We start from the raw sequence: 26,278 nt of genomic DNA, 5'->3' as shown, positions 1-26,278 counted from the left end.
TTGATCTTGCCCTCCACAATTCTTTGTTCACTGCCAAGCCTTCCTCCTCCATTCTCATCGCCTCAAGTTAATTCCATTTTAATTGGTCATGTCACAATAAAGCCCATTCTAATCACTTCAAATTGCCTTAGCACATATCTCCATAGTGGGAAAAGAAAGGGAGTCTGGATGTGAGGACAACTTTTGGTCATTGAAGGGTAAAACATTATTTTTTGTTTGCCTCGAGGCTCGATGAAATGAAATTTGAATGAGAGTGGAGCAGTACTTGGGAAAGAACATCAACAGGAAGTAACATTAAAGTTTAAAAAAAAAAGGTAAATTAGATTAACAGTTCTGTTTAGGCTAACAGTTTTAAATTAGGTTAAAGCGGTTAACTCTATGCGGAGCCACAGGAGATGGGCAAAGTCCTCAATGAGTATTTCTCGTCTGTATTTACCGAGGTGAAAGACAGTAAGACGGAGGAACTTGGGGAAATTCAAGAAATGTCTTGAGAGCAGTCAGTGTTACGACGAAGAGGTGCTGAAGGTACTAATATTGTGTATGACGGTAGACAATTCTCCAGGGCCTAATCAGATATATCTAAGAACATTGTGGGAAACCAGAGAGGAAATTGCGGGGACCCTGGTTGAAATTTAGGAGGCTTCTTTAAATACAGGAGAGGTGCCGGAACACTGGAGGGTGGCAGATATTGCCCCTTTATTCAAGAAGGGCTGCAGGGAAAATGCTGGGAACTAGGGCGGCACGGTGGCGCAGCGGTAGAGTTGCTGCTTTACAGCGAATGCAGCGCCGGAGACTCAGGTTCGATCCTGACTACGGGTGCTGCACTGTAAGGAGTTTGTACGTTCTCCCCGTGACCTGCGTGGGTTTTCTCCGAGATCTTCGGTTTCCTCCCACACTCCAAAGACGTACAGGTATGTAGGTTAATTGGCTGGGTAAATGTAAAAATTGTCCCTAGTGGGTGTAGGATAGTGTTAATGTACGGGGATCACTGGGCGGCGTGGACTTGGAGGGCCGAAAAGGCCTGTTTCCGGCTGTATATATATGATATGATATGATATGATATAGAGGCCAGTGAGCTTAGCATCTGTAGTTGGAAAGTTACTGGAGAGTATTCTGAGGGATAGGATATACAGGCATTTAGATGGACAAGGGCTGATTAGGGATAATCAGCATGGTTTTGTACATGGGAGGTTGTGTCTCACAAATCTGTTTTTTGAAGACCTGACAAAAAAAGTCGATTGGGGCAGAGCTGTAGATGTATATATGGACTTTAGCAAAGCGTTCAACAAGGTTCCGCATGGTAGGCTGCTCTGGAAGGTTAGATCGCATGGGATCCAAGGAGAGATAGCAGAATGGATAGAAAATTGGCTTCATGGAAGTAAGCAGATGGTGAAGGTGGAACGTTTCTTCTCCGACTGAAGGCCTGTGACTAGTGGTGTGCCTCAGGGTTCGGTGCTGGCCCGTACTGTTTGTCATCTATATCAATAATTTGGATGACAAACGGCAAGATCAGCAAATTTGCAGATTATACAAAAATGGGTGGTTTTACAGACAATGAAGATCATTGTAAAAAAAATGCAGCAGGATCTTGATTGATTGGCCAGGTGGGCTGAGGAATTGTTGATGGAATTTAATACGGAGAAATGTGAGGTGTTGCAATCTGGGAAGTCTAACGTGGACAGTACCTACACAGTGAATGCAAGGGCTCTGGGGAGTGTTGTAGAGCGGAGGAGTGTAGGCGCAGGGTCCCTAGAAGCTGGAGTGGCAGGTAGATCGGGTGTTTTTTGGGACATTGGCCTTCATCATTCAGAGTATGGAGTTTAGAAGTTGGGAGATCATGTTGCAGTTGTATAAGATTGTTGAGGCCACACTTAGTATTGTCTTCAGTTCTCGGCAACATCTTATAGGAAAGATGTTGTCAAGCTGGAAAGAGTACAGAAACGTTTTACGAGGATGTTGCCAGGACTAGAAGGTCTGAGCTATAGGCAGAGGTTGAGTAGGCTGGGATTCTATTCCTTGGAGTGCAGGAGGATGAGGGGTGATCTTATTGAGGTGTACATAATCATGAGAGGAATAGATAGGGTAGATGCACAGAGTCTCTTGCCCAGAGTTGGTGAATCGAGGACCAGAGGGCATAGGTTTAAGGTGAAGGGGAAAAAATTTAATAGGAATCTGAGGGGTAATGTTTTCACACAAATGGTGGTGGGTGTATGGAACAAGCTGTCAGAGGAAGTAGTTGTGGCAGGGACTATCCCAACATTTAAGAAACAGTTAGATAGGTACATTGATAGGACAGTTTTGGAGGGATATGAACCAAATGCGGCAGGTAGGACTAGTGTAGCTGGGATATGTTGGCTGGTGTGGGCAAGTTGGGCCGAAGTGACTCTATAACAATTCGTAATTGGTCAATGGAGCCACAGACAGATCTCATGGACAAGATGAACTCGGAGAGCTTGACAAAAGCAAAACACTCTTGCGTACGCAAATGGTGGTGGAAGGGGATGCCTCGGGGATTTGTGCTTGGAACTTAACCATTGAGAATAAAAAATCAATTATTTAACCATTTCAGTTTGCTAATGGTATAAAACTAGGTTGTAAGTATGGAACAGAATGTAAAGAGGTTTGATGGGGAAAATGGACAAGTTGACTGAGTGAGATGAACTAATTGGGTTTTCCGCTTTAATACACAAAATAGAAAAACAATATGATTTAAATATTGAAATTGAGTAGTATTGGTTGATTGTTGCAGTGATAAACTTTGTGGACCATCCAGTTATGTACTTTGTGTACAATCAAGCTATTACACAAGCACAACAGGTAGTACAAAGAGATAAAAATAACCAGAGTGCAGAATATAGCATTGTCGCATTACAGAGTTAAAGTTGCAGGGAAAATATAGGTAAAAAATTGCAGGAGCCTCAATGATTTGGGTTGGGATATTGGCCACACTCTTTAACAAATGAGAGGAATGTTCAGTAATCTGATAACAGCGGGGAATCAATTGTTCCTGAATCTTCTGGTTCATGCTTTCAAGCTTTATCTTGTGCACGATGGGAAAGGGGAGAGGAGGGTATGACTGGAATGTAAATCTATAGTTCTTTTCTAAAAGTGGGTAAGAGTCTTTGGAGATGTGCCCAATTTTCTTTGTCTTCTGGGGAAGTAGAGGTGTTGGTGTGCTCTCCTGTCCATACCTTTAATGTCATTATTCCAAGACAAATAGTAGGTGATATTTATGCCAAGAACTTGAAGCTCTGGGCCTTCTCAAATTAGACAGCTTTGGGGTGTGTACACCATCTCATTTGAAGTCAATACCTAGCTCCTTTGTCTTGCTGACATTGAGGGAGAGCCTTCTCTCTTGAAGCCATGTTACTAACCTTTGTATCTCCTTTCAGTACTTAATTTCGTCATTGTGTCATCTGGTAAATGGAGTTAGAACACAATTTGGCTGTACAGCCGTGAGTATAGTAAGGGGCTAAGAACACATCCTTGCAGATTGTGGTCTCTGGTTGAGGAAAAGATTCTCTGTATGCTGTGAACAAGTCACTGAAAGCCTGCAGGCAAGTGCATCAAGCTATTAAGATAGTAAATGGAATGTCAACTTTCATTTGAGGATTTGATGCCAGAGTAAGGAAGACTTACTGTATTTGTGTTGGGTCATGGTGTCTTTGCCGAAGAGAAAATGTATTTGGTGCAGAGGAAATGCAACAAAGTTTCAGTGGACTGGTTGCAGTGACACCAGATTCACCAATATCATCATATCATATCATATCATATATATACAGCCGGAAACAGGCCTTTTCGGCCCACCAAGTCCGTGCCGCCCAGCGATCCCCGCACATTAACACTATCCTACACCCACTAAGGACAATTTTTACATTTGTGAGGAGAATTTGTATGCTGAGAAAGTACAGGAGTTTTAAAGAATGAGAGGAGATCTAAATGAATCTTACTGTGATCAATGAGCAGGCTGAAGGGTCAAGGACCATAGTCTCAGTCTCACAGCAAAGAACAGGCTGTTGTGGACAAAACAATGAGATATTTATTTGCTCAGATATGGTGGATAATCTTTGAATTACCTTGGAGGGCTATGGGATCTCGGTAAGTGTTCATCCAAAATGGAGATCAATAGATTTCCAAACATTAAGGGACACTATGGATGTCGGGATACTGCAGAAAAAATAATTTTGAGGTAGAAGATTAGCTACGCAGAACAGTCTTGAAGGGCTAGTTGGCCTTTTTTTCTTTTTTTTTTCTCCATCTCTGAAATAAATACTCTTGTGGTCTTGGCTCATGATCCAGAGACATGAGTTCTAATCCCATGATAGTTCAGGAGAAAAATTCAGTTCAGTTTTCTGGCTGGCTTATGTCATTTTGTCTTTCCTAATCTACTATTCACTTTACAGCTACAGTAAAGGTTACCTAAGAGATAGTCTGAAGGAAGGATTGATAGAGGGGGATGAATGAGAACAGAGGAGAGAAGGAACGAAGAAACAATTATAGGACTATATGACGGAGAACATTGCTTTCGTTGGAGATTTAAAGCAAAAGAGAATACTAGTAGCGGCCAACCGGACAGGAAACATCTGAGAGAGGAAAAACTGGGCTATTTTTGGATTAAAAAAAGGTATACATGTTGGTGATCTTGCTGACCAGTTGTGAAATAAATGGCAGTTATCTGAAATTGTTGAATTCAATGAGTCCCAAGGGCTGTAACATGCTTAGAAGGAAGATGAGATGTTGTTCATCAAAGATATATTGGGCTTTGGAGCAGTCTCAAGAGTTGAGGGGCAGAGGTATCAATGTGGGATGGACGATTGAAATGGCAGGCAACTGGAAGCTTGGTGTCATCCTTGTGAATTGCATAGAGGTATTCTGCGAAATTGGCACTCAACTTGCATTTGATTTCTTCATTACGAGGAGATCATATTGCGGATACTGAATACATACTAAATTGGAAGAGGTGAAAGTAAATCTTCAACAGTAAAGAATATTGGATCCCCAGATTGTGCGAAGGGAAGAGTTGGATAGATGCGTATTGCATCTCCTGTAGTTAGATAGGAAACTGTGGTGAGAAGAGGAATGGTGTTGGTGAAGATTAAATCATGAATCAGAAAGTTTTTTAGTTTAGTTTAGAGATTCAGCATGGAAACAGGCCCATAGGCCCATTGGCCCACCGGGTCCGCAACGACCAGTGATCCCCACACATTAACCCTATCCTACACACACTAAGGATAATTTCCACTTGTACCAAGCTAATTAACTGACAAACCTGTACGTCTTTAGAGTGTGGGAGGAAACTGAAGATCGCGGAGAAAACCCTCGCAGGTCGCAGGGTAAACGTACAAATTCTGTACAGACAACACCCGCAGTCGGGATTGAACCTGGGTCTCCAACTCTGCATGTGCTGTCAGGCAGCAACTCTACCGCTGCGCTATTGTGCCGCCACCGTGTGGAGGGAACGATTCTTTATGGAATGTTGGCAGGGGAGAGATGGATGTGTATGGAAGTTGCATCTTGTGAAGGTGGAAGGAATCATGTTCTATTGAATATGGAGCAGAAGGAGAACCCTATATTTGCTTTGGGAGAAATGGGATGAGAATAGTATGTGCCGAGAATGGAACCAGTACATCTGGCATCTCCGGTGGAGGATAAGTTGCATTTAAGGCAAATAAAAGACATTTCGGAAGCACTGGTAATCAGTGTTGTCAGCACAGATTTAAGAGAAATTGGGGAAGTCAATTAATTTCTTAAAGGAAGTTGGGTGAGAGGCTATAAAATAAGCAACTGTGAGTGTCTAAAAGATGTTGGTCCTCTCAGCAATGGAGAAAGGTCAAAACTATGAGATTCAGGAGATGAAATTGAGAAGTAAAATAAAAAATTGGAAGCCAACCTGATCAAAGATTGTTTTATATATCCTACTTGGTGCCATATATTGAAACCCATGATTAGACATTGACCTGAAACACTAACTTTGTTTTTCTCTCTCCGTAGATAATACTTCACTTGATACATCCAGTGTTTTCTGTTTTTGTTTCAGATTTTCTGCACTTGCAGTTTTTTGCTTTTCCATAGCTTGGACACAGAATTATTCAACTGCATTTCAGTTTGTTGAAAGTGAATGGTTAAAGGAAATATATCCAGTGTCGCTGTGTTCTCGAGTTGCTCAGGGAATACATAACACAGTGATGGACGTAAAATGCTGGAGTGACACATCAGGACAGGCAGCATCTCTGAAGGAAAGGAATGGGTAATATTTCGGGTCGAGACCCTTCTTCAGACTGAGTTACTCCAGCATTTTGTGTCTATCTTCAATTTAAACTAGCATCTGCAGTTCCTTCCAACACATAACAGTGAGTTGTGTTCTGAAATGCAGTCTGGCAGAGGCAGTTTCAATGGCAAGATTCAAAAGAGAATTGGACTGCCATTTGAATGGGAATCTCAATTGAACTTAGTTTACTCATCAAATGGAAAGGTCAAATTTGGATCAATTTATTTATGATTAAAATGGCACTATGACATTCCATTGAATTAATTAAAAAGAAAATTGCGATATCTGGGTGTCATGTGTGGTGTTTGAATGTGGTATTTCAATGCATGAGCCTCCTGATCAAAATTTGAGCATAACGTTAATGGGCAAGAATTGTAGTGCAACTGGATTAGTGGCAGCCAGCAGAAATAAATATGGAATTATTATTTGGACATATACTTTGAAATGTAATATATTGGTCTATTTGCTTGTATATTGGTACTTGTAGTAACTCCAGCTTGTATTCTTACATAACACCCAGTACAAAAATTATTTTGAGGACTTTTAAAAAGTGTGTTCAAACAAATTTTCACACCAAGCCACGCATGGTGATATTAGTAAAGTTAATGAAGCTTAGTCAAAGAGGCCAGCAACAGAGTGTCCTGAAAGTGCAATGGGTGATACAGATGTTCAAGTTGGGCATTCCAGAATTTTAGGCCTTATGGTAAAGGTCAGCAAATATTGAAGTGAAATGTAAACAAGGCTTATTAATGCATTCAAATTTAGAGGTTTGGGAACTCGGGTTTAAAAGGGTAATGCTTTCTAGTGGTGGTGTGTTTAAGGTTTTGTTTGTCCGTTGAGTGTGATGACAGCAGTACTTGAGGAAAGGGAACTGTGAACAGAATCAATTAACTTAGGATGGCGGTACAGAAGGCAGAATGAATGCGACTGACCAGGGTCTATATTAAAGTGTAAATGTATGGAAGGTACATGTGAAGAATATGACAGCAATTGAATTGAGGGAGATTGTCTTTCTTTATGTGATCTGAAGCTGATCTTGCGGTCAATGTACACTGAACTATTTAATTAAAATGCTTTACCTTGATTGTGTACTTTTTAAAAATGTCATCAGGCAGTCAATATCCTTGCAAATGGGAACTCCACAGGATTTTTTGTTGTGTCACTGCATAATTATCGACTGCTGCAGTATACTGTTTTTCCACAGAAGGCTACAAGCACACACAGTCAATGAGTAAAAATGGAATGCAATATTATAAAGGGTGAAGAAGAAATGTCACTGATGGGAAGTTTATTCCAGCATTAGATTATCTATGATTATTTAAGCTGGCGGGGCATGGTGGAAGGAAATAATGGGTGACTCCTGCTCAGATTTTATATCTATACTCAGATCTTTGTATCTATTCTCTCAGCTATCCATAGGGTATGTCGGGTGCAGGTTGGATGAAAATTGCTCAAAAATGCGTAATGTACATCACTCACTCGTATTCTATGAATAAACTTTTCAATCAACAATCAAGTGCCGAACTATATCTTACCTATTTAAATAGCAATGCTTTACATTGTAAATCTCTATTTTAAGGCTAAAAATATTAATGTAAAATGCAACAAAAATAACCAAATGACTACACGCGCCATTAAATGAAGTGCTAACTCTTCAAAGAGAATGTTTCTGGTAATCAGCCTACAACTGCAACGTCCTTGTATATAAAAGTAAATAAACGAAAAATATTTTTTTTCACACTTATTTTGCATTTTGAAAAAAATTTGGTTTCTAAATGTTCTTAGAAATTTCTGCCAGTTTTCTGAATAAGAATTCAAAATTCATATATACCAGATAAACAAGAAGAAACTGTCATTTTCATAGAGCCATGGAACCGTACAGCATTGAAACAGGAATCTTGGCTCACTGTGTCCTTGCACACCATTGCGTACCCAGTTACATTAATTATTTCTAGTTTCATTTTTATTTCTGTTCACCACATTCCTATTAAACCTCCGCCCTCCCCATATTTTATAACTAACCTGTACCACACGATGAATAACTTACAATGGGTAAATAAACTAACAATCCGCATGTTCTTGCAACGTGGGAGGAACCCAGAGCACCTGAAGGAAACCTATGCAGTCAAAGGGGGAACGTGCAATTGCCAAACAGTATTGGAGTCAAGATTGAATGCAGGATCCATCCCCTTGAATTACATGGATAAAGGGAAATATTGGTGGGTGAAGCATTTGTTTTGTTTTACTTTGAATATTTAGCTCCGTATTGCTGACAAATAAAGTTTATCGTATCGTATCATAATTGAGCATCTAGACTTGGGAGTGAATGAAACTGCTGAATTTCCATTAAAACCATAGGGAGAATGATAATTTTTAAGATTGAACTTCGACATCAATGGACCAATAAAAATGTTCATTCACTTTGTCTTCTAGCTAGATATAAAAATACACTTTTTAATCTGAGGCTTGGGGCAGAAAATGGAAGAAAGGTTTTATCTTAAGAGCCTAGTGAAAAGTTACCTGTATAAAATTGAATGTATTTCATTTCCCCCCATACTTAAACAAGATAAAGTTTTCTCTTTGTCAGGCTGAAATGAGGATGTAAGAAATAGGATAATCAGATAATCTCCTCTCGGTGGTTCTGCCATTCAGTAATATCTTTGCTGGTCTGATCTTGCCCTCAAAGCTAGTTTTGTTCCTATTTCTCACAATGCTTGTTTTCCTTTGCATTCATTAACCTAACTTGCCCTTGAACAAATTCAATCATTCAGGCTACAATTCAATCAAGGGAACAAAAAATTCTGCAGAAACACCTAGAGAAAAAATTGCTGCATATTTCCATCTTAAATGGATGACCATTATTGTGAATTACTCCCTTGTTTGCTATTTCCCTATGAGGCTAACCTATCCAGCTCCCTCCGAATCTATATTTCAAGAAGATCATCTCAACACCAGTAAGTGCAAGTCCACTTGGCAAATATTTCCTCATAAGGAAATGCCTTCACCCCAGGTACAAACGCAGTGAACTGGCTCCAATGCATGCTTATCCCACCTTAAATACAGTGATCAAAGCTGTGCACGATAGTCCGGATGTCTCAACAAAGCATTGTGCACTCGGAGCCAAATTTCTTGGTACAGAATTCCTATTTTTGTAAGTGATTCGCTTAGCAATTAAAGCTAGCATTCCATTTGCCTTTGTCATTACTTGCAATAGTTGCATGCTAATTTTGTGGTTCATGTGGGAGGAACCTAAATTTTTCTGTACAACAGTATTCTATTGTCCCTCTCCATCTAAACAATATTCTGTTTTTCAACCAAAGAAAAGAAAACAACATTATAATGCTACATCATACTCCATTTACATTTTTGCCCACATAACATCTGCATCATATTGTGTGCTTTGTTCTACTCAGCAGCAGCATATTTTCTCATATGCCTTTGTATTGATGGCAGATTTTGGCTACAGTACAGTTCTTGTCTTTATCACTTCTCAAGATTGTAACTGTTTGATTCCCGGCACTGGCATACCACTAGTTACAGCTTGGCAACCTAAAAATTATTTGTTTTTGAGAGAGCTTGGATAGGTTTGTTTATCCTGGAATTCAGATTGGATTGGGACATGATCCATACATATAAAGTGCTAAGGGATCTTGATACAGTTAACGCGGAGAGAACACTTTCTCTTTTGGTGAAGTTCAGAGCTAGAGAGGTGGTCCAAGAACATTTTAAGGAGGTAGATAAATAATGTAAGTAAAACGTTTTCATGGGTAGACAGGAGAGACCTATTGAAGTTATAGTCAAATCAGATGTGATCTTTATTAAATAATCAAAGGCTTGAGGTACTGAAAGGCTAACTCTTAATTTGTAGGTTCATATGACTCTGAGTGTCAGAATTTATATGAACATGTAAAATCTTGGATTTTGTATTTATTTCTAAAGTCAAAGGTGCAGAGCTTATTTGAATTAAATATATCTCAAACAATAGTGTAAGAGACCATTGCTCTCCCCACCTGTTTCCATCTTCAAGTTGGTATTAAACGTTCCATCATAAAACGTTATGATTGGTCCAAGTCAGCATGGATTTATGAAGGGGAAATCCTGTTTGACTGATCTTTTGGATTTTTTTGAGGATGTGACAACTAAGATGGATGAAGGAGAGCCAGTGGATACAGTGTATCTAGACTTTCAGAAAGACTTTGAAAAAGTCTCACACAGGAGATTGGTGAGCAAAATTAGAGCACATGGTATTGGGTGTAGGGTATTGACATGGATAGAGAATTGGTTGGCAGACAGGAAGTAAAGAGTAGGAATAAACGGGTCCTTTTCAGAATGGCAGGCAGTGGCGAGTGGAGTGCCGCAAGGGTCGGTGCTGGGGCTGCAACTATTTACAATATATATTAATGATTTGGATGATGGAATTAGAAGTAATACTAGCAAGTTTGCAGATGACACAAAGCTGGGTGGCAGTGTGAACTGCGAAGAGGATGTTAGGAGGTTGCAGGGAGACGTGGACAGGTTGAATGAGTGGGAGATGCATGGCAGATGCAGTATAATGTAGATAAATGTGAGGTTATTCACTTTGGTGGCAAAAACAAGGAAGCAGATTATTATCTCAATGGTGTCAGATTAGGTAAAGGGGAAGTGCAGCGAGACCTGGGTGTCCTTGTGCACCAGTCACTGAAAGTAAGAGTGCAGGTACAGCAGGCAGTGAAGAAAGCTAATGGCATGTTGGCCTTCATAACAAGATGATTTGAGTATAGGACTAAAAAGGTCCTTCTGCATTTGTATATGGCCCTGTTGAGACCACATCTGGAGTATTGTGTCCAGTTTTGGTCTCCAAATTTGCGGAAGGACAACCTTGCTATTGAGGCAGTGTAGCGTAGGTTCACGAGGTTAATCCCTGGGATGGCAGGACTGTCATATGAGGAAAGATTGGAAAGACTGGGCTTGTATTCACTGGAGTTTAGAAGGATGAGAGGGGATCTTATAGAAACGTATAAAATTATAAAAGAACTGGACAAGCTAGATGCAGGAAAAATGTTCCCAATGTTGGGGGAGTCCAGAACCAGGGGCCACAGTCTAAGAATAAAGGGGAGGCCATTTAAAACTGAGGTGAGAAGAAACGTTTTCACCCAGAGTTGTGAATTTGTGGAATTCTCTGCCACAGAAGGCAGTGGAGGCCAATTCATTGGATGAATTTAAAAGAGAGTTAGATAAAGCTCTGGGGGCTGGTGGAATCAAGGGATATGGGGAGAAGGCAGGCACAGGTTACTGATTATGGATGATCAGTCATGATCACAATGAATGGCGGTGCTGGCTTGAAGGGCCAAATGGCCTCCTCCTGCACCTATTTTCTATGTTTCTAAAAGTTAATCCAGACACCTTTGCAACCAGAACATTTCTATTACTAATGGTTGTCCTTAATTATAGCAGTTCCGCTTTGCAACGTGATGTTTAAATGGTACTAATTCTAACTCTTCCTAAATAAACTACAGAATCCTGTTTTTTAAGATTGTCTAAATATGTAACGGGAGTGTGGAATGCATCAACAGTGTTGGCCTCACTATAATAATTGTCTCTTCCCAATGCAAGGCTTAAATCCAAATTCCTTTCAAAGATAGCGCAATGGAAAACGTTTGTTTATAAACAAAGTGCCGGAAACACTCAGCGGATCAGGTAGTATATGTAGACGGGTCATCAATTGAAAGGTTGATTCTTTCCACAGATGCTGCCTCATCTGAATATATCCATTCTTTTCTGTTTTTATTTCAGAATTTCATGTGGGTGTATTATGTTTCTTTATGCAATCTGTTATGATTTTGAATTTCTTGATTCAAGTCCCTGAATTTCCTAACCAAATTAAACAATTGAATTCAATAAATCTGGCATGATAACAGTTGGAATGAGAAAATGGCTGGGGATCCTGTCCAGTTTTCCAAAAAACATATTTGATTATTATTTTCTTGGGAGGGAACAAATCAGACACTACCTCGTCTGATTTGTGAGTCTAGTTAAAGTACAGTAAACCCTCGTAATACAGACTATAGTGGGCAGGGAGAGAATGGTATTGCCGATTGTCTGCTATAATTGAGTTAGGTATTAGCATTGCAAGAACTGCAGATAATAGTTAATACATAAAAGTACACAAAGTGCCGGAGTAACTCAGCAGATCAGACATCATCTCAGTAAAATATGGATAGGTGACGTCGGGACCATTCTTCAAATTGATCCAGTCCACTGAGTTACTTCAGCATTTTGTGTTCTTTCACCTTAAAACTAGGCACAAATGCCACTGGTGTGCACCAATGAGCCCTTCTTCACTGGCTACCGCATGCTCCAGTTTACTTGGCTGTTGTTGCAGCATGCGTTGTAGCCCTTGGCCGGTAGCGTTTTCTTCAGGCCGCTGCCAACTCCGAGTGGACAAAGCAATGGGAGAAGGAGGAGGCGGTGGTGTGGGGAGTCGATTGGACAAAGCAATGCCAAATAGGAAGAAGCAGCAGACGGTGAGAGGGGAGGGAGCCCCACGGTGACCGAGCGCATCCTGTCGGTAACAGCAGACTGAAGAAAACTGTCTCCAGGGGCTACAACATGAACCCCAACAGCAGCCGTGTCAACTGGACCGTGTGGTGGGCAAAGAAAGGCTTGCTGGTGTACCTTGCAAGCCAGGGGGTGGTGTCAGAAACTGAGGCTGTAAGCGGCTGTGGTGGCACTATAGGTCCGTCTACGAGAACCAAAATCGGGTATAAAGGGCACCGTTAAAATGAGGGTTTACTATATTTGATTTTGAATAGCTAAGCATGTGCAATGAAAACTGCCTTACCTGTGTGCTGCCACCCAAAAGAAAAAATATTCTTGAGGAAGATATTACTGCTGTAAGTTCTACAGTAGGCATGACACAGATTTCACCATTGCATCCCAATATAAAGGATGGCTGCCTTTTGCACCATCGCAAATTCAAAATATTGTAAGTCGAAGCATCGTAAGTCAGGGAGCATCTGTACATTGTTCCCTGAAAGTGGCTTAACAGGCAGACATCGTGGTGAAGAAGATTTTTATCACTCTGGCCTCTTGTAGACAGGGGTTCGTAGAGACGTTGCGATGTCAGATTGTAGCAGCTGCGGCTCACATGCAGTCCGTCTGTCTGATTTAAATGGCTTGCAACAGCTCTACTGGTTCATTTTGAGGGCTAGCCATCAAAGTTTGATAAGGAGATGAAAGTTCCACAATATATGTGCATCAGGGGAGCTTCTATTGAAGTATATTGTGAAGTAATATTTTTTGCATATTAGAGGGTGCAATAATTGTTACAAAACTGGTGATCATTTCAAGGTTATTTCACCAAATTTATGCATTGAGGCTCTCCTCCGTGCCACTTCATCCTCAACAGGGTGATCAATTCTCCCTTGCTAGCAAAATATGAAGAAAGTATATCCAGAGAAATCAATGCAGAAATGAATAGCCAACTTCAAAGGCAGCAATATATTTTTTTACTGCGGAACTACTTGGTAGTATTTGTGATGGCCATTTAACAGTGTTAATGGAATTGATTAAAACGCAATGTCGTGCATGTACATTTTTGTACTGCTTGACCTTTTATTCTTTGAAAATAAAATCTAGTGCTTGAGAGCATTGTAATCATTGTGCTGTGTTCATCTTCCTGTCACCAATACTGAGATCAATTTGAACTGCAGCATGAAGGAGATACAAGGAACTGCAGATGCTGGTTTCCAAAAATACAGTGATGGAGGAACTCTGCAGGTCAGGCAGCATCAGCGCATTGTCTTTTTTATTAACTGCAGCATAATGTCTACTGATGTGATTCATTTGGTTTAGTGGCTATTTTTTTCCTAACTTGTTGATGCCTAATTACTAAAACATTGATGACATTTTTAATTATTGTGCTTGAACAACCTGTGTTCAAACAGTTTGAACACATCAAAGTAAAATCCAATTTGAAAGTGACTGCTTTAATTTTCAGAGAAACTATCTGAAATAAACTTAATTTGAATTTTTGATAGTACCAGGTAAGAGGAAAGCATTCAAGTGAACAGGCATTTCAAATTTACTAACCGGTTACTGTGTAGCAAAGTCAAATATTGAAAGTAGATTTCTGAAGGAATTTTTGAAATAATTGTCTCAAAAAGCTACTGTTCCATTTCAGTATAAAGCAGAATGTGGAATGTTACACAATGCAATTGATTGTCCGGATGGCCTAATTCTGCTCCTATGACTTATGAATTTATGATTATGAATCAAATTATTTCTTCCCTCTTCCTTCCCACCTATCCCCACTATCCAGCCTCATTTTAATTTTTTTCCACATTCTTTTGAAGATTATAACTTTTGCTACAGGTTTTTCAGAACTCTGAATTGATGGGCATTTGAAATTTAGAAAGTTATATGTTGCCAGGTAAAGTTATAGAAAATAGAGTATTTGAATTATTCAACTGCTCTTTTTAGCAGGGATTACTAGAAATGTGAAATAACAAACCTCCCAATAGATATTTTCCATTTGGTTTGGGAAATCAAACCAAGGCAGGATTTATGCAGTGAACAGTAGGCGCCTAGGAACAAAGGCGTTGTAGAACACAGGGATCTAGGATACAAGTACATGTGCTTTCCAACTTACGATAGGGTTATGTTCCGAGAAACCCATCAGAAACCGAAAATATCGTAAGTCTAAATGCATTTAATACACCTGATCAGGTGGCTGGAAGCGAGCTGCGGCTCACTGCGGGTTGCTGCCTTTTACACCATCGCAAATTCGAAATATTGCAATTCGAAGCATCGTAAGTCAGGGAGCATCTGTACATTGTTCCCTGAAAGTGGCTTAACAGGCAGACATCGTGGTGAAGAAGATTTTTATCACTCTGGCCTCTTTTAGACAGGGATTCGTAGAGACGTTGCGATGTCAGATTGTAGCATCTGCGGCTCACCTGCAGTCCGTCTGTCTGTGTTTTATGTTGTTTTTTTGTCTTGATTGTAGTGTTTAGATGTGATGTAGTTTTATGTGGTTGTGTACTATGTGGGGGGGGGGGGGGGGGGACTGTAAAATTGTCTCTTCCGAACGGAGACCCGACCTTTTTCTGGGTCGTGTCTCCGTTCCCGCTGCGGCCTACCATCGGCCAAACACCTGGAGCTGGCGGCCTCCACCTGGGGCCACCTGGGCTCTGGTTCACAGTGCCCGCGGACTAGATTTACCATCTGCGGAGCTGGCTGCCTTCGGAGGCTGTGGTGGCGCTGCGGGAGCGGCTGCGACGAAGCTCCGGAGGCTTCGGCGCGGGCCGCGTGGACGTCGGAAGCTCGCAGGCCCCTGGGTGGGGGCCGACATCGGGAGCTCTGGCAGCGGCAGCGGCAGCGTCTTCGCCTGCCCCGAATCGCGGGGCTTGGGTCAGCCCGCCGCGGACCTTTCACCGTCCGGCACGGCATGAAATAGGCCGCGGGATTTTCTCGGCCCAGCGGGGGCTTCAATGTCAGGAGCCCCGACCGCCTTGACGTGCAGCGGCAGCGTCTTTGCCCGCCCCGGATCGAGGGGCTTGGGTCGGCCCGCTGCGAACCTTTCACCGTCCGGCGCGGCCTGGAACGTGGCAACTTCAACAGCCTGACCACGGGAGAAGATGGCAGGGGAAGAGAAAAGACATCCTGGCCTTCCATCACATTGAGGAGGTGACTGGAGGAGACTCACTGTGATGGATGTTTCTTTTTTTTTTTTTTGTGTTGGTTGTGATTGTGTGTGAAATTGTTTATTTTTATTGCTCTATTGCTGAACTGTGGGGACCTTTCATTTCACTGCACATCTTGTATGTGTATGTGACAAATAAACTTGACTTGACTAGTTAAGCAAGACTTTGGTGACATTGAAAGGTTTGCAGCGATTTCAAATGGGACTACCATAGAGATGTATCATGGTTAAGCATGGACGAGTCGGGCTGAAGGAACTTTTTCCGTGTTAGATATTTCTTTCCATCCAATTTGGTATTGAGGGCTGTGTAAGTGCTGTATATTTCTACTGAAGACTTATGTGATTGTGAGGGTGAGTAAATATATTATCCTACTAGCAAGGAGGTTTACAGGTATTAAGCTGGGCTAAGCTGTTTTGTTCCAATTAATTAAAATCCTTTAATGGCCTTGTGTGTTTCCCAGAAAAACTTGAATGAAAATTTCAGGAAATTTACAGTATGGCTTGTGCAGATGGCTCATATGGAATATTATATAAATGGAACAGATTCAAATCTGAAAGTTCAAATTTTTCATTTGCTTGATCCGAAGACTTTGTTTTGCACGATCAGACAGTTGAATGACCAAAATACACAAACAAATTAATGTCAAGCAAGGTGAATGATGGGAAGTTGGAAACTAAAACACTTTTTTATGGTTTCTTTCAAAACCTGAATGAACTTTCATCTTCTGAAATAGTATTCTCTCCCTCTGTGCCGACTTGTATGCTGGTTTCTATTTTGACAAGTCACAAGCTTGGATTTTCATGACTCAGAGTGGATATTAAACTTTTTCTAAGCAGAGTTTGAGAATGTTCATGATGGAATGAAGGACCCTTGAGTAAAGTGTTTAGGGAGTCTGATGTCAGGCTTGAGGGTGATGTGACCTGTCAACTGGAGCTGGTTGATGCTGGGAAAAATTGCTCACTTTAGTTCATGTATCCTGCTGATGGATTTTATAAATTTTATGGATGTGGTAATGGTGGTTCTTGTCCAGGTGAGTCTATGTCCTGTTGTTGTCTATGTCCAGGAAGCATATCGGAGAGTTTGCAATATTGCTGATCAGTAGATTGTGAGCTTAGTGCTTGGTTTGAAAGTTGGGTTGGCAAAAAGGAATTGAATTTTAAATTGAAAAGAAGTGAATTTTGTTATAACATAGGCGCTCCCAAATTTGGGTGGTGATCTTATTGATTTACAGTTTTCAGATGTGGCTTGTGTCAGAGGCCAATGAGGGGAGGGGCGGGCCTTAATAAGCATCCCAATAGGCAAAGGCCATCTGCCAATCTGTTTCCACACACACAGCTGATCCAGTAATACTGCCCTATTTTCAGACAAATTAAGCATTTGTAAATGTAACACAAGTTATCTGCAAGGGACATCTACCGGTTGTGTGCTATTGTCAATATGGCTACACTGGCATAGAGATATGAGACAAATTTGTAATTTTGTTCTGTTGCTCCTCTATCCTCAGCAAGAACCAATCGTCCGTCCAAACCATCTCTCTTGATCAACCCTGGACCATGAAGTTAATGGCCCTTGCTGTCCAGACATCAATCACACTTTAGTGAGCTTCATGATATATTTTGTTTGCATAAAAATAACTAGAGAGACATTTAATTACTGTATTAAAGAAAACTTTTAAAAGTTATGCTCTTTATTTCCCTGGATAGATATCTTGTGACAATAATACATTTAAAATGTTAACATGAGCTAAAATAATCTTTTAATTTAAAATGTTGACGTGGAATGACACTGCCATCAAATAGTTTTCTTTATGTGATTAATTTATTAGTGTTTCATCAAAGCAATATCCAAATGCCAAACAAAATTACTTTTGCAGATTACTCACTGTAAAGGAATTGATTAAGCTTGGAAAAATGTTGCAGTCATAGTGGGGCATGTTTTGATCTGCCTTTCAGTTGCAATGTTTCTAAAAAATGGAGGAATTGTAACCAGGAAGAGATTGTATTTGATAACATAATGGGCAGACTTGAATTCCCTGAAAAAATGAGTTTTTTTCTACTGTGAAGAATGCAATTTTGGGAACGTTTGAATTGTGCAAGTGGAGGTATGTAAGATTACAAATTACAAATCCTAGATCAGTTGTTTAAACAATGGAATTACAATCTTTCAGTTTTAAGTTTTTGTTGTTGTAAACTCAGTGTGAAGTATCCATTATCTAACATATGCTGAATTATTAAATGTTTACTGTAACTAAATGGAAAACCACGTTAAAACAGATTATTTGATTTCTCTCTGTGTTTTGGAAATGAACTTGTCAGAAAACATTTAAATTAAATAAAAAGTAAGACAGTGCAGGCTCTAGAAAGGGGAAAGAAAGCAGAGCATTGAACAGGATGGATATAATCTTTGACATGATTACGTATAGTTCAATGTTTTGTTTAAATTAGTTTTATTTGAGTTAATGTCAATTTTATTTGAATGGTGAGATCTGCAGTTTAAAGACGAGCGAGTCAGGGAGAAAATAATGGTCAGTACAGGTCCTCTGCAGATTATGACAGGGATCTGTACCTCAGAACCATTTATAACCCCACCAGTTTGCATGTCAGAAATGTGGCGATATGTTTAAATAAAAGAAAGGCCAACCAAGAGCAGTGTGTAGTTAAACCAAGGTGTTTAACTCGTTGTTTCAGATATTGCCACAAATTGAGTTCCCCTCAACAAAAGATGCCTGCGGTTCAGTTGGAGAAGTTGCAGGCCAAGATGTACATTATTTGTGAATTCATCAACAAAATGGAGTGTTCTTACAATCAGAAAGGGATTATTTTGACTTGCATGTTCTCTCTTCACAGCAAGTATTAGAAATTGAGTGTAGAAGTTGGGAGGTCCATTTTGCAGTTGTATAAGATGTTGGTGAGAAAGCATTTAGAATATTGTGTTCAGTTCTGAGCACCATGTTGTAGGAAAGATATTGTCAAGCATGAAAGGGTTCAGAAAAGATTTACGAGGATGTTGCCAGGACTAGAGGGTGTGAGCAATAGGGAGATGTTGAGTAGGCTGGGTCCTCTATTCCATGGAGTGCAGGAGGATGAGGGGGGGATCTTAGAGGTTTACAAAATCATGAGAGGAATGGATCGGGTAGATGCACAGAGTCTCTTGCCCAGAGTAAGGGAATTGAGGACCAGAAGACATAGGTTCAAGGTGAAGTGAAAAAGATTTAATAGGAATCTGAGGAGTAACGTTTTCACACATAGGGTGGTGGGTGTATGGAACAAGCTGCCAGAGGAGGTAGTTGAGGCTGGGACTATCCCATCGAAAGGCAGGTACGTGGATAGAACAAGTTTCGAGGGATATGGACCAAGCACAGGCAAGTGGGAGTAGTGTAGCTGGGACATTGTTGGCTGGTGTGGGCAAGTTGCGCTGAAGAGACTGTTTCCACGCTGTATCACTCTGACTCTATGAGTCTATTGTTAACCCTGTGCTCTGTTTCAGCTGGTTTAAACTTAAAAATATAGAATTCTGAACTTGAGTAATGTTTTTCACCCCAGTCAAATGTTCATGCCTTCTGCAGATGAAATATTTGCTTTCATGTTTAGAACTCACAAAATTTCATGTTCGCTATTCTCAAAAACTGCATTTGCCACAATGTGAACCGACTGCTATTCAAGTAATAACAGTTTGTTATCTTATTCTCATGGATGTAATTATAAAACAAAGCTTATCTCTTGGAGTCGTTAGGAAAATTGTAATGGTGCGCCGTGACTGAAGCACTGAAATTGATGTGATTAAGTATGAAGTTTTATGATTGACTCCAAAATGACGGAGGAACCATTAATTCTGTTGATCTGTAATAATTATGATTTCGAAGGAAACTTCAAGGTTATAAGTAAAATGAACCTGGTGGTCTTAATCCTCTTCTCATAAATATTTGATACAAGATGTGCTGTTGGAGAAGCTGTAGCAATTGCAATACATTGTTGCGGTCTAACCAGTTCTGATACTAAAGGAGAAGGAGGGTTACCTTAAATTGTTAAATCTGATATTGAGTCCACAAGATTGACAGAAGATGAGGTACTGTTCATCAAAGTTGTGTTGGGCATCATTCGATCAGTGCAGGAGTTCACACTTAGACAGATCAAAGTGGGAAAGGAGATTTAATGTGATGGGCAAATGGAAGCACACTGGAAGCAGCTGCTTCTCAAAGCAATCAACCATCTTTGCCCTCAGTTCTAGCACCTTCCTTAAAGATGTGATGTGCTGATTCACAATTCCACTATATTCCTCTCTTTAGCTAGTGTTGCCGGAGAAGAATCTTGTCTGTCCTTTCAGAAGTCGATGTTTACAAACTTAGTCATAGTAATGCATTGGGTCTGTGCAAACTGTTAAGTACACTGACCTTATAGTAATCTAATTTTATTCCCCCCCACACATCCATTGACCCCTGCAAAATTCTACCATCCACCTGGACACTAGGGAAATTTTACAGTGGTCACTTAACCAACCAATCGAAATGCCTTGATAGAAACATAGAAAAATAGGTGCCGGAGTAGGCCATTCAGACCTGCGAGCCAGCACTGCCATTCAATATGATCATGGCTGATCATCCTAAATCAGTACCCTGTTCCTGCTTTCTCCCCATATCCCTTCATTCCATTAGTGCTAAGAACTATATCTAACTCTATCGTGAAAACATCCAGTGAGTTGGCCTCCACTGCCTTCTGTGGCAGAGAATTCCACAGTTTTGCAACTCTCTGGGTGAAAAGGTTTTTCCTCATCTCAGTCGTAAATGGCCTACCCCTTATTCTTAAACTCTGATCCCTGGTTCTGGACTCCCCCAACATGGGGAACATTTTTCCTGCATCTAGGCTGTCCAATCCCTTAAGAATTTTATATGTTTCTAAAAACATAGCTGTGGAACATACCTGTACATGAAGGGAGTGATGTGGGAAGAAATGGGGGAACCTGGAGAAATCCCACGTAATCATAGGGCGAACATGCAAACTCCACACAGTTTGATTCTTTACATCACTTCCCCTTCATTGTTATCTGCTGTCCAAAATTTTATTAATTTTTAACACTAAAATGCACATTTTCCGCAATGAGGGACAGTTTTGTCAGTTTATGAGACGATCAGCTCAGTCTATGGCTGTACTTTATAATATAGTTAACTTGATTGCTTTAATCAAATTAGGTAATTGAAACCGTTCAATTTGTACTGGGGAGTAATTGTATCTGTGGGAGTTGGTTCAGACGGTGATAATTATTATGCCTTTGTGGTTTCTCATTTAGGCACTGTCTGTAACCAACATTTTGTAGTTAACATTTGCTTTGGATAAACTATTTTGAAATCTTGGATGTCAAGTTCAGAAAGAGTTTATGTAGAAGTATGGTTGTACACCTAGATAACAGTGCGTAATGCTTACCCTCAAGGGATGTCTGTCTGGCTAACTGATCGAATCATTTCCTGGTTTTAAGTAGAGGAACTTCATTTATCCTTTTGGCTTGTATAGCATTGTATAGCTTGTATAAGCATTTTGGCGCTAATACTTGTCTGTATCTCCACACGGTGAATCAAACGCATCATACTTATAAGTCTATGGGCAGACAAACTGGAAATGTAGGCTGTAACTCAATAAAGGGAGAAAACGTGTTTTGATTCTTGTTTTGAATGGTTTCTTCAGAAATCTTTAAATTTTAATCTCAAAGTGCAGCAGTAAACTTGCCTAAAATGCTTTGTGTAAGTGGTAAATTGAATTAATGTATTTTAAAATCTTTTAGAGGTGTATAAAATCATGAGAGGGCACATAGTCTCTTGCCCAGAGTAGGGGAATCGAGGACCAAAGGACATAGGTTTAAGTTGAAGAGGAAAAGATTTAATCTGAATCTGAGGGGTAACCTTTTCACACAAAGGGTGGTGGGTGTATGGAACGAGCTCCCAGAGGAAGTAGTTGAGGTGGAGACTATTGCAACCTTTAAGAAACAATTGGACAATAGGGCTACTAGACCAAGTGGATCCGTTGGGACCCAAACCTCTCCTGTATTGGTGCAGCACCCACTCCTACCCCCCTCCCCTCCCCCTCCCCTCCCCACTTCCCCTTCCCCCTCTCCATCCCCCTCAACCCCCCTTATCCACCTTCCTCCCCCCTCCCTCCCTCCCCCCTCCCTCCTCCAGGAGATAGATTTAAATTTTAAAATGTGAATAACTTTAAAAATATAACCCCGATTTCAATAAAACTACTTGCTTTACCATTAAAGCCATGACAAGTGAGTAAGGTGGGCCTAAAATTGTCAAGCTATCGTGTACCGTTTTGGCTGCAGTTCGATCACAAATAAACAAACAACCAAGAGTTTTAATGTATAGATGGGCCAAACACAGGCAGGTGGGATGACATGTTTGCCGGTGTGGGCAAGTTGGGCCGAAGGGCCTGTTTGCACGCTGTATGACTCATGAAAATGAGGAAAGGAATTGCTGGAAAAAAAAGGTGGAAACACTAAAGTGTGATAGCACGTTATAATGAAACCTGGATGTGGGGATTGGTCGAAAATACAACTTGAGAGGTTGCATCTTAGTAATTATTCAGTAGATGATGAGAACGAACTCATTCACCAGATGATAATTTGAAAAAAATTATCTTTTGAAGCACAGTACTAAGACAAGGCTAACACTGCTCAGCCCAATTTGCCTTTGAGATGGTGATGCGCTGTTGCCTTGAGTTCCTACGATCCCTCTGTCAAAGGTGCTCCCACAACATGTTGGGCAGGGAGTTATAGCATCTGTTTCTCCCAGACAAAGAAGGATGTTAAGGATTGTGCGACTCGGAGGAGAACCTGCAGGTGGCAGTATTACTGTGTGCCAACTTCCTTTATCCTTGGTGAAAGAGGAGAAACATATTTTTGAATTTCTGGTCAACAGTAACCCCCCAAGGTGTTAATGTGAGGGGCACTTGTTATGTAATTGGTATTGAATGTCCAATGATGGTAGTCAGAATCTGGTTGGGGATGATCATAGCCTAGCATTTTAAAGTGTCATTTATCTGCAAGAGGTATTGGTTTATGGCTGTCATGAAAATCGAGATACAATGGAAAAACTTGTCTTGCGTGTTACCCAGTTAAATCTTACTGTGTATGAGTATAATCATGCCGTACACAAGTACAACAAGCATGACACAGAGAATGTAGTGCTACAATATTGCTACAGGGAAAATGGAGATGGAAAAAAGTTCAGTGACGTTAGTTAGGAGATCGGGACGCCATCCTAAGTTTAAAAGGTCTAATAAGAGCAGGAAAGCAGCTATTTCTGAATCTGGTGGTGCATGATTTCAAGCTTTTATATCTTCTACCAATGCAGGAGAGGTTTGGACCCAACGGGTCCACAGCAGCCAGTACATACTAAATATGAAAAATAACAGGCAATGGACACGGGCAAGTGATCTCTCGCACACTGATCTAATTGAAGGTCAGCAGTCATACCGCATCTAGTTGTGAATGGTGGTAGACAATTAAATAGCAGTTGGGAGAAGTGACTCCGAGAACATCCCTGTCCATAACAATGATGTGACCTACCATATGAAGCTGGTACGTTTGTAGCTTGTTCATTCAAAACCATCAAATAGATGATTCACCTTGTCATCTCTGAAATCCCCACTGTAGCTGAAAATGATCTTTAGCCAGTTTAGTTCACTCTGTGATGTTAAGAAACATTTGAGAGTGTTGGATACAGTATTGTCAATGAGGCTGGATAGAATCCCAGCTGTAATACAGAGGGTCAGTGCTTGAGAACTAGTCATGCTCAGACAAACTGTTCTAGTGCAATTACAATAAGCGAGTTTGGTATTTCGACTGAGCGTGCGCAGGTCATAGGTCACAAGGGCTAAACATTCTCGTTTATTTCCGTATTTTCTAGTTTTACTTCGGAGAGGTAAGAAAATACTGCTTTCAAATCTGTTAATTAGCTGTATATATGGTTAATTTGTACAAAACTACGAAGATTTTGTAGGTTTTATTGCTTTATGCTTCGCCGCTCCTGGGGATGGCGGTGCCAGCAGAGGCTGTGCTCGCCAGCGCTGGCTCCCTGTAGCCGGTTGTCTGGGTCTTGCTCACTCGATCACACTCCCGCTGCGCGTTTCTGATTGCAACACCTGTAACCTGATGGAGCGGCACCCGTCAGGTATATGCCCGCCTGTCCCGGGAACCACTCTCACGGCAGCGCTGGCTGTGAGGATTGAGCCTGTCGGGTGCCACTCCGTCAGGTTACAGGTGCTGCAATCGGAAACGTGCAGCGGGGGTGTGATCGAGAGAGCAAGACCCAGACAACCGGCTACAGGGAGCCACGCTGGCGAACACAGCCTCTGCTGGCACCGCCATCCCGGGAGCGGCGTCTGCGTGAAGACGAGCGAGGTTTGTGTTGAATGAGGGTGAGTTTGTGCAGCGCCCGTGTCTACTCTGGGCGGCGGCACAAATGACTGCCTGGGGTTGGAGGGAGCTCTGTAACCCGCAATGAAGCACCAAGCGTGGGGATTTGTTAACGTGTAAGAAGGAACTGTAAATGCTGGTTTACACCGAAGAGAGACACAAAATGCTGGAGTAACTCAGCAACAGGCAGCATCTCTGGGGAGAAGGAATGGCTGGCGTTTCAGGTTGTGACCCATCCTGTAGGGCCTCGACCTGAAACATCAGCCATTCCTTCTCTCCAGAGATGCTGCCTGTCCCAGTAAGTTACTCCAGCATTTTGTGTCTACCAGAGTGATGTGTTTCTGGGTGATATTATAGGGAGGGTTTGATCAGACAAACTGCTCTGCTGGATGCTGACCTCTGCAGCTGTCTAATCACTGCACGAACAGCAGCTTCAAGTTTACAGTCGTCATCCATTGACATTCCGGACTGTAGCCACCGCCCGCACAAAGCAGCAATTCATTCACTCAAACGTTTGTTCATCTTTTGTATCGCCGACAATCCAAGAACGATTGAGAAAACCATGAATAACTCACGGTTTGGGAAGTGTGACATATTCCCACTTGAGGAGCAGCTCAAGGTACAATGCAAAAGAAAATTGTAACGATCTCGCTCACTCGCCGAAGCATAAAGCAATAAAACCGACAAAATCATCAGTTTTGTACAAATTAACCATATATACACCTAATTAACAGTTTTGAAAGCAGTATTTTCTTACCTCTATGAAGCAAAACTGGAAAATAAGGATGAAACGAAGGTTTGTTTACACGCAGCAGATCAGCTGGCGAGAATGTTTAGCCCTTGTGACATATGACTTGCGCATGCTCGGTCGAGATACCGAACTCGCTTATATGATATCTGCTTCACCCATGTGAAACATGCCCAGGCACGTCCATTTTAGAAAAAGCAGGCCAGTCCAATCTGACCAATGGTTTCCCAATTAGTCCACTCTTAGTTGTCGTAGAATGGACAACCAAACAACATTTACTCATCAATGATCGACTTACTGATGTCCTGTGAAGGTTTTGCTAGGAAAACCTAGCTTTCGACCTCCTCTCGGCCTAGGTCCAACCATGGACGAAAGAGAAATATTCAAGAGATGAAGTGAGAGCTAATGCTGTTGACGTCAATGATGCTTTTTGATCAAGTATGGCATTAAGAAACCTTGGTAAAATTTAAATTAATGAGCATCAAGGGAAAATAACATAAGTTGTTTGTCATACTTTATACCAAGGAAATGTGAGAAAAAAAATCAAAGCACTGAAGGAACTACGAAAGGAATGGAAAAACAATGTTTTGAGTCGAGTGCCTCCTTCAGATTGATGGAGTGGAGAAAACTGGAAAAGGGAGGTGGAGGAATACATGGCAAGTGATAGGTGGATACAGGTGAGGTGAGGGGGTGCGTGATTTGTAGAGTATTTGATTAAGGGAAATAAGGGACTAATGAGAGATGAACCACAACTGAAGGATTGGGTCCTGTTCTGGGCGCTACATTTTAGGAATGTTGTGTAGGATTCGGAGAAGGTGAAAGAAGCAGCATGACTTGGGTGGTGGGAGGAATGTGTGCACACCGGGGCGGAGAGGGCAGGGGACAGAGAGCTGGAGTTGTGGTGAAGCTAGAAACAATGTACTGACCAGATTTTTAAAAACCTTCTTTATAGCTGTTATCAGACATCTAACTGGATCTCTCATAAGCTAATTATGTAGTTCTGATCTTCCAAACTCCCTCAAGGCGGCTCTTGCACCTCTTCGTTATTCTATCTGAAATTTCTTTGTAAATGTAACACTCTAACACTGTGCTCTGCACTCTGGTTATTTCTCCTCTTTGCTCTACCTACTGTCTGGATTTTGGGCTGAACAATCAGCTGAAAGGAAAATAAGT

General features: G+C 41.1%; 1 protein-coding gene across 4 annotated transcripts in view; it reads left to right on the top strand.

Annotated features, from left to right (window-relative positions):
* Nucleotides 1-26,278, top strand: part of LOC144592691 (focal adhesion kinase 1) — a 359,949-nt gene that overhangs the window by 18,897 nt on the left and 314,774 nt on the right. For 2 of the 4 annotated variants that reach the window (XM_078397534.1, XM_078397533.1), the window contains exon 2: nucleotides 17,456-17,548. The exons of the other annotated variants lie outside the window; for them this stretch is intronic. The gene's annotated coding sequence lies outside the window, so the exon portion shown is untranslated. The remainder of the gene's footprint in view (nucleotides 1-17,455; nucleotides 17,549-26,278) is intronic. 4 annotated transcript variants of the gene reach the window in all.

This window comes from Rhinoraja longicauda, chromosome 4, assembly GCF_053455715.1.
Source record: "Rhinoraja longicauda isolate Sanriku21f chromosome 4, sRhiLon1.1, whole genome shotgun sequence".
NCBI classification, from domain to species: Eukaryota; Metazoa; Chordata; class Chondrichthyes; order Rajiformes; family Arhynchobatidae; genus Rhinoraja; species Rhinoraja longicauda.
The sequence above is the reverse complement of the archived record's forward strand: the minus strand, read 5'-3'. Positions and strand labels throughout refer to the sequence as shown.